Raw genomic sequence first — 10,302 nt, 5'->3', positions numbered from 1 at the left:
CCAGTTTTGGCCTACACTTCCTTATACTCAGACCATTTCCCAGTGCCCCCATGTAGGGCCAATCCTATGACTCACAAACCCACACACCCTGCAGGCACTCCCACCAGGCGCTCTGTGCCTGTAAGAAGAGAGGTTGTTTGCCTAGAGGGCTCTAGAGTCAGATGTGGATTCAAAGCTCTGCTCCAGGATTTGGGGAAGCTATTTAACCTCTCTGAGCCTCAGTTTCTTTAGCTTTAAAATAATACTATCAGGAATAATAATTTTTTTTTTTTTGAGACGGAGTTTCGCTCTTGTTACCCAGGCTGGAGTACAATGGCGTGATCTCAGCTCACCGCAACCTCCGCCTCCTGGGTTCAGGCAATTCTCCTGAGTAGCTGGGATTACAGGCACGTGCCACTGTGCCCAGCTAATTTTTTGTATTTTTAGTAGAGACGGGGTTTCACCATGTTGACCTGGATGGTCTCAATCTCTTGACCTCATGATCCACCCGCCTCGGCCTCCCAAAGTGCTGGGATTACAGGCGTGAGCCACCACACCCGGCCCAGGAATAATAATTTATATTTCTTAGGGCTGCTGTAAATTTTTAATTAGCATTAAGCAGAGAATCTAACATACGGCATGTAGGTAACTCTCAATAATGTAGCTATTACTGATATTCATCCTCATGGCCACTGATGAGGTGGGCAAGAATTACTTCCATTTTCTGATATGGAAATGGGAGCTCAAAGATGTTGGGACTGGCTATGGTTGAGAGGAGCAAGGCTGTACCTCTTCTCCACAGAAGTGCCTGGAGCCTCTTGGGAGAAAGGATTTGGGACCTTGTGGAAGATGGGATATCTGAGAGGCGGGTTGCCCTGCAGGAGCTAGGGATGCAGTCCCTGGATGCCCCAACAAGACAGAGGTCCCAGAAGAGGGCTTCTTTTAGGCATATTATGTGTCTGATGCTGGAGTTCTTACCCTTCTGGAACCAAGGTATTTTCTAAGTTTGGGTTCCCCAAAAGCAGCCCTGAGACAAGAGTTCAAGCAAAAGTGATTTATTCGGAAGTACGGGTGACACTAGCATGTAAGAGGGACATAATAAAGGGAGGAGACAGTAGCTAATAAAGGGTAGTCATTCCAGCTACCACAATGGGGTCCTGGGCCGTAATCCCACAGGGAGACTCTGGGAAACCCAGGTCTGCAGAGCCCAGACCTTAGAATTATCCCACCCAAGGAACGAGAGAGCTGAGGTATTTATACACCAGTTCCTGAAAGTCACTGAATGAGATCTGCTCCTGAAGGTTTATTAATTCTCTAGCGCTTCTACCCTGCTGTGCACATGGGCAAAGTGGCCTAGCAATGGGAGAGAAAGCCTTCGAGTGCAGGGATGCAGACACTGGGAGCTTGCAGTCAACTGGCCCACTCTGAAAGATGAAGTATATTACAGGCAGGGCACTGGCAGCACCTGCTACAGGTGTGCACGTATGAAAGGGCAGCGTGGGGGTGAACTGACAGAGCTGTAACACTGGGGGCCTATGCAGCTCTGGAGTGAGACCCAGCTCATTAAATAGGACCCTTGGAAGGACCACCTTCCCTTCAGCCTTGGAGAGCCAGTGAAATTTGGGCAAATCCTCAGAAACCTGTAAAATAGGCAGTGGCCCTAGCAAGCAGGCACAGAAAACAAGAATCCATTATCCTCGTAGCCCTGGTAACAGTAATCTCCCTGCCCCCATCACCACTCTCAGACAATAGCTATAGACCTCACATCAGGATGTGTTTGACCTCCTGCCCTTCCAGCAGGCTGCAGCCAGTGAGCAAGAGGGTTGCCTTAGGGCCCAATATCACCCACCCCAGCATCCTGGGAAAAGGCAGGGCTGCTTGCTAACTTCGCAATTAGCCAGTGAGATTTGGAAAATCAAGGCTATGAAACTTACTTTGTATAGTCACAGAATGGTAAGTTCTGTGGATTTAGGTCACACACACACTCATACAAATCAATTATTCACTGGAATGCAAGAGAGTCTGCTGTCAACATTCAAATATTTTTGGAAAGTTTGTATGTTTCTGGCTGTGCTCTGAGTGAAGTCGTGCTTATTTCACAAGTGGTAGGCTGCAGGGTGAAGTCTCAAAGAGCTCATGCATAGCTGAGCAGGGACACCCACTTTGGGGCTTTATTTAGATGTGCTCCAGCATTCCCTCCATCACTCTCTTGAACTGCCAGAAGTTTCAGAACTCAGCCTGGGGAGGAAGAAAAGGGCTCAGAGTTCAGACACATTCTTTTCTAGAGGATGTGGGTGAAAGCTGCTTTGTGCTTCACTTCGCCATCCTTTACCCTCTCCTATCCGCTGCCTGGGAGGCCCGTGGGGAGGCCAGGATCTGGACTCAGATAAACCAAGTTCTCCCCAGCAATCTTAGGCAAGTAACAAATCTTTCAGTGCTCCCAGCTGCAAAATAGGTAGAATAGTGCCAAAAATGGTTCTTACGAGGTAAGTAGCACAGAGTAAGTGCTCAATAATAGCCACTCCCCCTCCTTTCTTATAAGGAATTTTAGCTCCCTCTCTGTTTTAATTTCTTTCCCTCCTCTGCCATTCAGATTGTACCAGGCAGAGCTGTGACCCAGTTGTTTCTACTGATGTGAGGATTGGATGGATGGAAAGCATGATGATCCATTCACAATCATAATCAAGCATCGTCAATTTATTATACACATACTATTATGCTAGGAAAATCCCATTAATTATTTTTGATAGGATAACATGAACCCTTTCACCAGACTTGTTTGCTCTTGAGCCTGTCTGCATTTGGTCATTCACCTCCTACAAATGCGCTTGAGTAGTGCTGAGGGCCCAGGGATACCCACCCCCACTTTCTTCTTCAAAATCACCCAACCAGACTCAGAGGGAAAGAGAAATTATTTTACTGAATTTGCTTACAGCAAAAAGTAAACAGAACTTCAAACAAAGAGTATTAGCAGTACAATTCACAATTGCAAAGATAGAAAACCAACCTAAGTGCACATCCACCAATAAGTGGGTAAAGAAAATGTCATATATGTACACCATAGAATACTACTCAGCCGTAAAAGGGAATAACACAGTGTCTTTTGCAGCAACTTGAATGGAGCTGGAGACCACTATTTTAAGAGAAGTAGCTCAGGAGTGGAAAACCAAATATCATATGTTCTCACTTATAAGTCGGACCTAAGCTTATAAGTGAGACCTAAGCTATGAGGATGCAAAGGCATGAGGGTGATATAATGAACTTTGGAGACTTGGAGGGGAAGGTTGAGAGGGGGATGAGGGATAAAAGACTACCCACTGGGGACAGTGTATACTGCTCAGGTGATGAGTATACTAAAATCTCAGAAATCACCACTTATGAACTTATCCATGTAACAAAAAACCACCTGTACACCCAAATCTGTGAAATGAAAAATAAATAAATAATTTTTTTTTGAGATGGAGTTTTGCTTTTGTTTCCCAGGCTAGAGTGCAATGGCATGATCTTGGTTCACTACAACCTCCATCCCCCAGGTTCAAGCGATTCTCCTGCCTCAGCCTCCTGAGTAGCTGGGATTACAGGCATACACCACCATGCCTGGCTAATTTTTTTTTCTTTTGTATTTTCAGTAGAGACAGGGTTTCTCCATATTGTCAGGCTGGTTTTGAACTCCTGACCACAGGTGATCCACCTGCCTTGGCCTCCCAAAGTGCTGGGATTACAGGCATGAGCCACCAGGCCTGGCTGAAATTTTTTAATTTTAAAATTATATATATAATTTTATATCTATTTAGGTCCCCACAAAAGCAGATGAGTATTATATTTTTTATTTCTAATTTAAACATAAAGCATGGTCATTAAAGACAATTTAGGAAATTTTAGAAAGTAGAGAAAAACTGAATAAAGAAATTCTATGCATGAACATTTGATTCATTTCCTTCTGTTTTTTTAAAGGCATGGATTTGTTGTTGTTGTTGTTTTAATTTAAAGAGCTGTGTTCACAGAGTATTGTGTGTGTGTGTCCACTTTTTATTAAGAGCAATTTATGCTCATTGTGAAAAGTTCACAACATACCTGAGAGTACAGAATAAAATGTTAAAGTCTTCTACATGTTAAATCCCTCCCTAAGTCCACTGTCTTTCCTAAGCATTATTAAGTTGGTATATTAGCCTAGGCATCGCACACACACACACACACACACACACACGCACAGGGGGAGAGAGAGAGAGAGAGAGAGAGAGGGAGAGAGGATAGGAGGTGAAACATAAACATGTTATTCTGCAGCTTATTTTTATTCTCTTAAGTGTCTACACTAGATATTTTTCAATGTTTGTATATACTTCGGCCTCATCATTTTTTAACAATTTCCCTAATGCATTTTTCACTATTTCAAAGCATGTTATGGTTAACATAATCAGGCATATATCTCAGTGCACACTGGAGCATTAATAGGATAGCTTTCTTTAAAATAGAATTTCTAGGTCAAAGTATACATTATTTTTAAATTTAGATTCTGCTAAAGTGCACTCCAGAAAGACTGTGCCAATATCAGGTCATATTTATTTTTCCTATTCATTTATAGGAGCTCTTTGCATGCTTTTAACATTAATATTAAAATCAATAAATGTTGTAAAAAAGTTTTATCAATCAATAACATGTCTTTTAGCCTTATTTTGTTCTCTCAGCAGAAATTTTATTTTTTATGTGTTCAAATCAGTTGATCTCTTGATTTGATCACATAAAACTTCTCCGTTTTGTTTCCTTGTTAGGAATACCTTCCTGCTCGGAGATTATAAAAATAGTCTTCTCTGTTTATTCTGAAACTCTCAGAATTTTTATATTTTATACTTAGCTATTTAATCTGTGTGAATCATATTTTTGCACCAGGTGTAAGCTATAGATCTAGCTTTATTTTAGTTATAAATGAATAATGAATTAACCCCAAACCTGTCCTTTCTCATTTGAAATGACCCCTTCATCAGAAACTGAGTTCAGCTCTATTCATGGTTCTATGTCTGGACTTTCTCTTTTATTTTGTTTATCTATTATTATATTTCTGTATCATAATTTCTTCCTTTGAATTTTGCCATAGCTTTATAATAGTTTTTGTTTTCTAACCAGAAAAGACCTATTTCATTGTTATTACTTTGAAAATATTTGTTGGCAATTCTTGCACGTTTACTTTTCCAGATGAATTTTAGAGTAAGTTTTTCAGATTTCCCCCAAAGAAATTCCATTATGACTTTAGTTGGAATTTCACTGAATTTGTAGATTAATTTGAAGAAAATTAACATTTTTACAATAGTGAATATTCCTATCTTGGACCACAGTATGCATCTCATTTTTCAGGCCTTTTTTATAATCTTTAATAAAATTCTATACTTTTCATCATATAAGTCTAGTAAATTTCTTGTTAGATTTTTTTTTCCTAGGTCCTTTATAGTTTTTATTGTTATAGTCAATAGGGCCATTTTGTCATTGCATTTTTTTTCTAGTTGCTTATTGCTGCCAAATAAGAGAGCTATTGATTTCCGTTTCTTTTGTGACCAGCCATCTTACTGAACTCTCTCATCAGCCCTAATAGTTTTTAAGTTGATTATTTTAGATTTTCTAGATTAGACAATCATATTAGCTGCAAGTAATGTAATTTTATTTCTTCTTTCCCACATGGATGCTTCTTTTTTTGGGGGGGGTGGGGCTTCTTATATGGCTGCTGCCTCCATAATTATATATTATATTAAAGAGGAGTGATAGGTTTGGCAGCTCTAGGATTTCTGAATAAGAGGGACTTAAAGGCAAGCATAGTTTTTACTGAATTCCATATTACAGATCAATAAAAACAGCAAAATTCCTTCAAGTTTTTTTCTCACATTTTGTAACATTGAGAAATTATATGTTCTTCTTATTAAATAGTGTTATTTAAAAAAAAAAATCTGGAGTGATTTGGAAGGAGCTGATGGAGGTTGGAGAGGAAAGTGCCCTAAATGGAAACCCTAGTGGCTCTATAACATCATCGCTGATGAGGCTAAGTGCAATTTTGTATCCTGATTGCTCTGCACTTATAACATTAGCATTTTCTCCGTTATTATAAACCCTTGACCTCAAAGTATTCCACTGAGTGGATATATCACAGTTTACTTAACCATTCCTCTTTCTGTGGACATTTAGACTGTTCCTAGTTGTTTATATTATAAATATGGCTGTAAAGAACATTTTTATGTGTAAAGCTTTTTTTTCTGAATTTATGATTATTTCTTTAGGAGCAGTTCCCAGAATGGATATTTTTTAAGACACTTGATTCTTATTGCCAAACTGCTTTCTAAAAGCATTTGATCATTTTACACTGCCACAGTATGTGAATATCTTGGGAAAGAGGCCTTTTAAAATTAAGGATTATGAAATATGTCATAGGGGAAAGAGAATGGACTTTGGAGTCAGGAGATGGGTTTGAATTCTTATTCCTCCACTGAAAAATGGTCATATTTAAATAAATTTTTTTTAAAAAACCCCTCTGAGTCTCAGTGCCCTCTTCTGTAAAATGTGCAGCTAATTCTTCTGCAGTCATGCTGAAGGCTGAGTGAGAACCAACTGGTGATGGTGCTCAGCACAAAGTAGCTATAAACAAATGGGAGTCACTTTCCCTTTATTTGGACTATTTTCAGAGGTTTTGTTTTCTAAACAGCTTTGGAGACGTCCCCTTGAAAACATGCTGCAATTAGGAATGACTCCTGTCCCTTAGCTGAGGCCTGTCTGCCAAGAGGAAACCCTTTCCTGCGGCTGGCTGCTGGCCCCAGCTGTAAGCTCTGAGATCTTTTATACAGCAGAATTTCCCATCAGCTGCCCACTGTGCCCCACGCTGTGGTCAGGCCACTCATGAATCTCTCACTCATGCGACTAGACCTCTGCTCTGTGCTGGGGCAGAGGAACAAGCAGCACTCAGCATTCCCAGTGAAAACAGTGGCCAGGGGCTCCCAGAGAGGTCATCAGCTTCTCCCCTGATTCCCTAACTGGTTTCTTCCTTTTTGGATATTGCACAGAGGAGGGTGGTTGTCATCTTGTCATCTGCTCCCATCTCTTGGTTGCCACGTCCTGCAAGTTCTACCTCCTAAGAATCTTTCCGATTTTTCCCTTTCTCTGCAACATCAGTACCCCCGGCCTTATTCAGGTGCTCTCACATCTGGAACACTGAGGTAGCCTCCTGCTCATCTCCATGGTTTCTCCCTCCTGCCTATCCACTATTCTGGTCCAGTGTGACCTTTCTAAATCATATCTGGCCATGCTGTTTCCTTGATGAAAACCCTCCGATGGCTCCTGTTATCCATGCAGTACAGTCCAGAGCCTTAGCTCAGCATCCAGTACCCTGTAGCTGGCTGTCACTCCTAAATTGTACATTCCACTCATGTATTCCTTTATTCAGGAGATGTTTATTAAGTATCAGTGACCAGACTAGGTATTAGAATTATAATTATTATTTGTTTCAAGCTAACCAGCGCAGAATAAGAATTGTATCAGCTAACACTTTTTGCCCTCTTTCTAGGCACTTGGGGCCAGGCTAAGCACTTGATATGCATCATCTCTCTTACCTCTTTTAATAACCCTATGAAACTGGTATTATTTTCATTCCCCTTTGACAGATGAGGAAACTGAGCCCAGAAAGTTAACCTAGCCTGCCGAAGATGGCTCAGCTAGGAAGTAATAAAGCCAAGACTTCTGTCGCCCAAGCCCATGCCCTTGACCACTTATCAATCCCAATTTCTTTCATATATATTAGACTAAACTGGTGGTATCTTTCTCCATACATGTATTTTGTAAGAAATATGGGCATAGAATTCATACTAATTAAAAATTACAAAGCTTGCTGTCTACCAGACACTAGCATAGGAATTTGGTAAATTCTTCTCCTAAGTACTCCAGGGCCAACCACAAGATTCCTGCCTTGAGCCCCAGATCCCAGAACCCCCATTCCTGATTCCTCATGTGGTGTCCCATGCCTGGGTTAGTTATGATTTCCCAGGAGGGGCCTCTGCTTTTCTCTCTGTACCAGCCTTTTGGGGTGCATGGTGGACACTTGATAACTGCACTGAATTAAATCAGATTGAATTGAACCAAATTGAATTCACAGGCAGATATTCTCCAGCAGTGGCTGGGATTTAAGTTCGTTGTCCTAATCACCTTGTGGTAGATTGCATTGTCTCCTCCAAAAGCCAGTCTAAGTATTTAGGTTTTTGAGGATGTATATCTTAAGGGGTTTCCGTTCAAACAGGGTAGCTTTTCTGCAAAGGCCACTGGAAATAGATCTGAGTTGTGCGTGCTCTTTGATGCAGTTTTCTGATATGCCTCGGAAGTGAAACAATGTGGACTTAAGAATCATCCATACTGCTTACACTGCTGCATGACCTTGGACAAGCTACTTAACCTCTCTGGGTCTCTGGTTCTTTATCTTTCTGTCCCATCAGGATACTGTGAGAATTAAAATGAGAAATTTAATGTGAACTCTTACTATGCACAATGCTTAGTAACAACACACAACTTTTGGCAATAATTATAACAGTTCTTCTTCTTTCCCTGTCTCTCCTGTCCATGTTGAATTGGACAGTGAACTGGATTGGGAGCAAGGACAATAAGGAAATGACAGAGGCAGAAATCAGGAAGCGTGATCTTCAGTGGGGGTTGGTCAGCCAAGGGCTCTGGACGAATGGGGAGTTCTTAGGTTCTATGCTTGGGAAGGCAGTTGAAGGATATGGAAAATTGAGAGAGGATGAGCCTGGAGAGATAGATAGAGGCTAGATGATTCGTATTTTATTCCAAGGACAATAGGAAGCCACTGGAAGATTTACAGCAGGGAAGTAACATGATCAGCTTTGCATTTTTGAAAGACCACCCCAGCTTCTGCTGGAGAACAGGATGGAAGGATGGATGCAGGCACAGACACAAGCTGCTCATTGTTGCAGTCGCCCAGGTGAGAGATGATGAGGCCTGCATTAACACAGGCTGTGTGTATTAGTGGAGACTGAAAGGAGAGAGGGATTTAACAGACTTAAAAACAGCAACAATTGGTTAGCAATACAGTGAACCTGGGGGACAAAGCCAGGGTGGGCGAGGGTGAGAGGAATAAGATGGCTGTCAGCCCTTGGTTTAAGTGTCAGCCCTTGGGTTAAGTGTGTGGGATGGCAGGAAGTGGCAAAGGGGATGATGGCATCTTAAGTTCAAGATGTCCTGGTACAGCAGAAGTAGATGGAGGTAAGGATTTAAAGGTGTGGGAAGGAGTAAAAGTTGAAAATAGATGTTTAGGAGCCATCAGCATAAAGTTATGTGCGAGGAGAGTGCTTACAAATGGGAAACAACACGGAAAGAGGGAGGATGAGAGGACGAGCAAAATAAATTAGAGTATTAGGACATCCTGGGAGCCTAGCCTCATCCACCAGAGAGAGTGGGCATGGAGTTGATTGCACTGGCATCCAGCATGTCAAGGAAAGGCCTGGGAATTACACTGGGTGTCCACTGTGTATCTGCTGTGATCATGGAAGGCCCTCTATCTTCCTGCCTGGCCTAGAAAGTCCCCTGAATTCCAATCTGTTGCATTGGCCCATGAGCCCCAGGCCTGCCCTTCCCAGCTTCTTCTCCTTCCAGGGCTGGCCTTCTCCTTCGAGTTATGTTGAAGAGCCCTGGTCTGCATGGGTCTTTGCAAATCTCTTCCAGGTTCCACACTCCACATTCCATAATAAGAGGGAAAGCTTCTATCTGAGAGTGAGCAAAAGAGTGAGACACCTTGAAAGTGGGGCTTTGTTTCCCAGTTCAAGGCATGTGTCCCAGGAATCATATGAGTCCTTGATGGTGGACTCACTGAGAAGGCCTGCAGAGCTCTGACATGTGTTAAGCTCTTCTAACTTCTTGGCTTCATGGGTACTGCTCTGAACTAAACAAATGAAAGTGTCTAGAATTCATGCTCATGGAATATAACTCAGTTGATTAGGAGTTGTCCCAGAAATCTACATTTTCAATACTCACCCTAGGCCATCTCGATGAAACTAGTCAGAGATCACCTTAGAGAAATACTGACTTAAAAAAGAGAACTGTGAGGGGACCCAACATCTAACAACCATCTGCAATTTGCCACTCTATTGACAGTTCATTTAGTCCTCACTAAATGAGATGAGGTAAATATATCATCATTTATTGTCTAGGAAATAATCTGGGCCTCTGAGATATTTAGCAACTTGATTCCCTGAATTTGGTGCTCCTGTTGGCCCTAGACCACATTTGTAGCCACGAAGGGAAGAAAAGGAGGAAGAGAAAGGAAGGAAAGAAGGGAGAATGCACGGA

At 41.7% G+C, this 10,302-nt stretch overlaps 1 protein-coding gene across 14 annotated transcripts in view; it reads left to right on the top strand.

Moving 5' to 3' along the window:
• The window catches only part of CSMD2 (CUB and Sushi multiple domains 2), a 637,686-nt gene that overhangs the window by 271,661 nt on the left and 355,723 nt on the right, over window positions 1-10,302 (top strand). The window lies entirely within an intron of this gene.

Source organism: Callithrix jacchus, chromosome 7 (genome assembly GCF_049354715.1).
Source record: "Callithrix jacchus isolate 240 chromosome 7, calJac240_pri, whole genome shotgun sequence".
Taxonomy (NCBI): domain Eukaryota; kingdom Metazoa; phylum Chordata; class Mammalia; order Primates; family Cebidae; genus Callithrix; species Callithrix jacchus.
The sequence above is the reverse complement of the archived record's forward strand: the minus strand, read 5'-3'. Positions and strand labels throughout refer to the sequence as shown.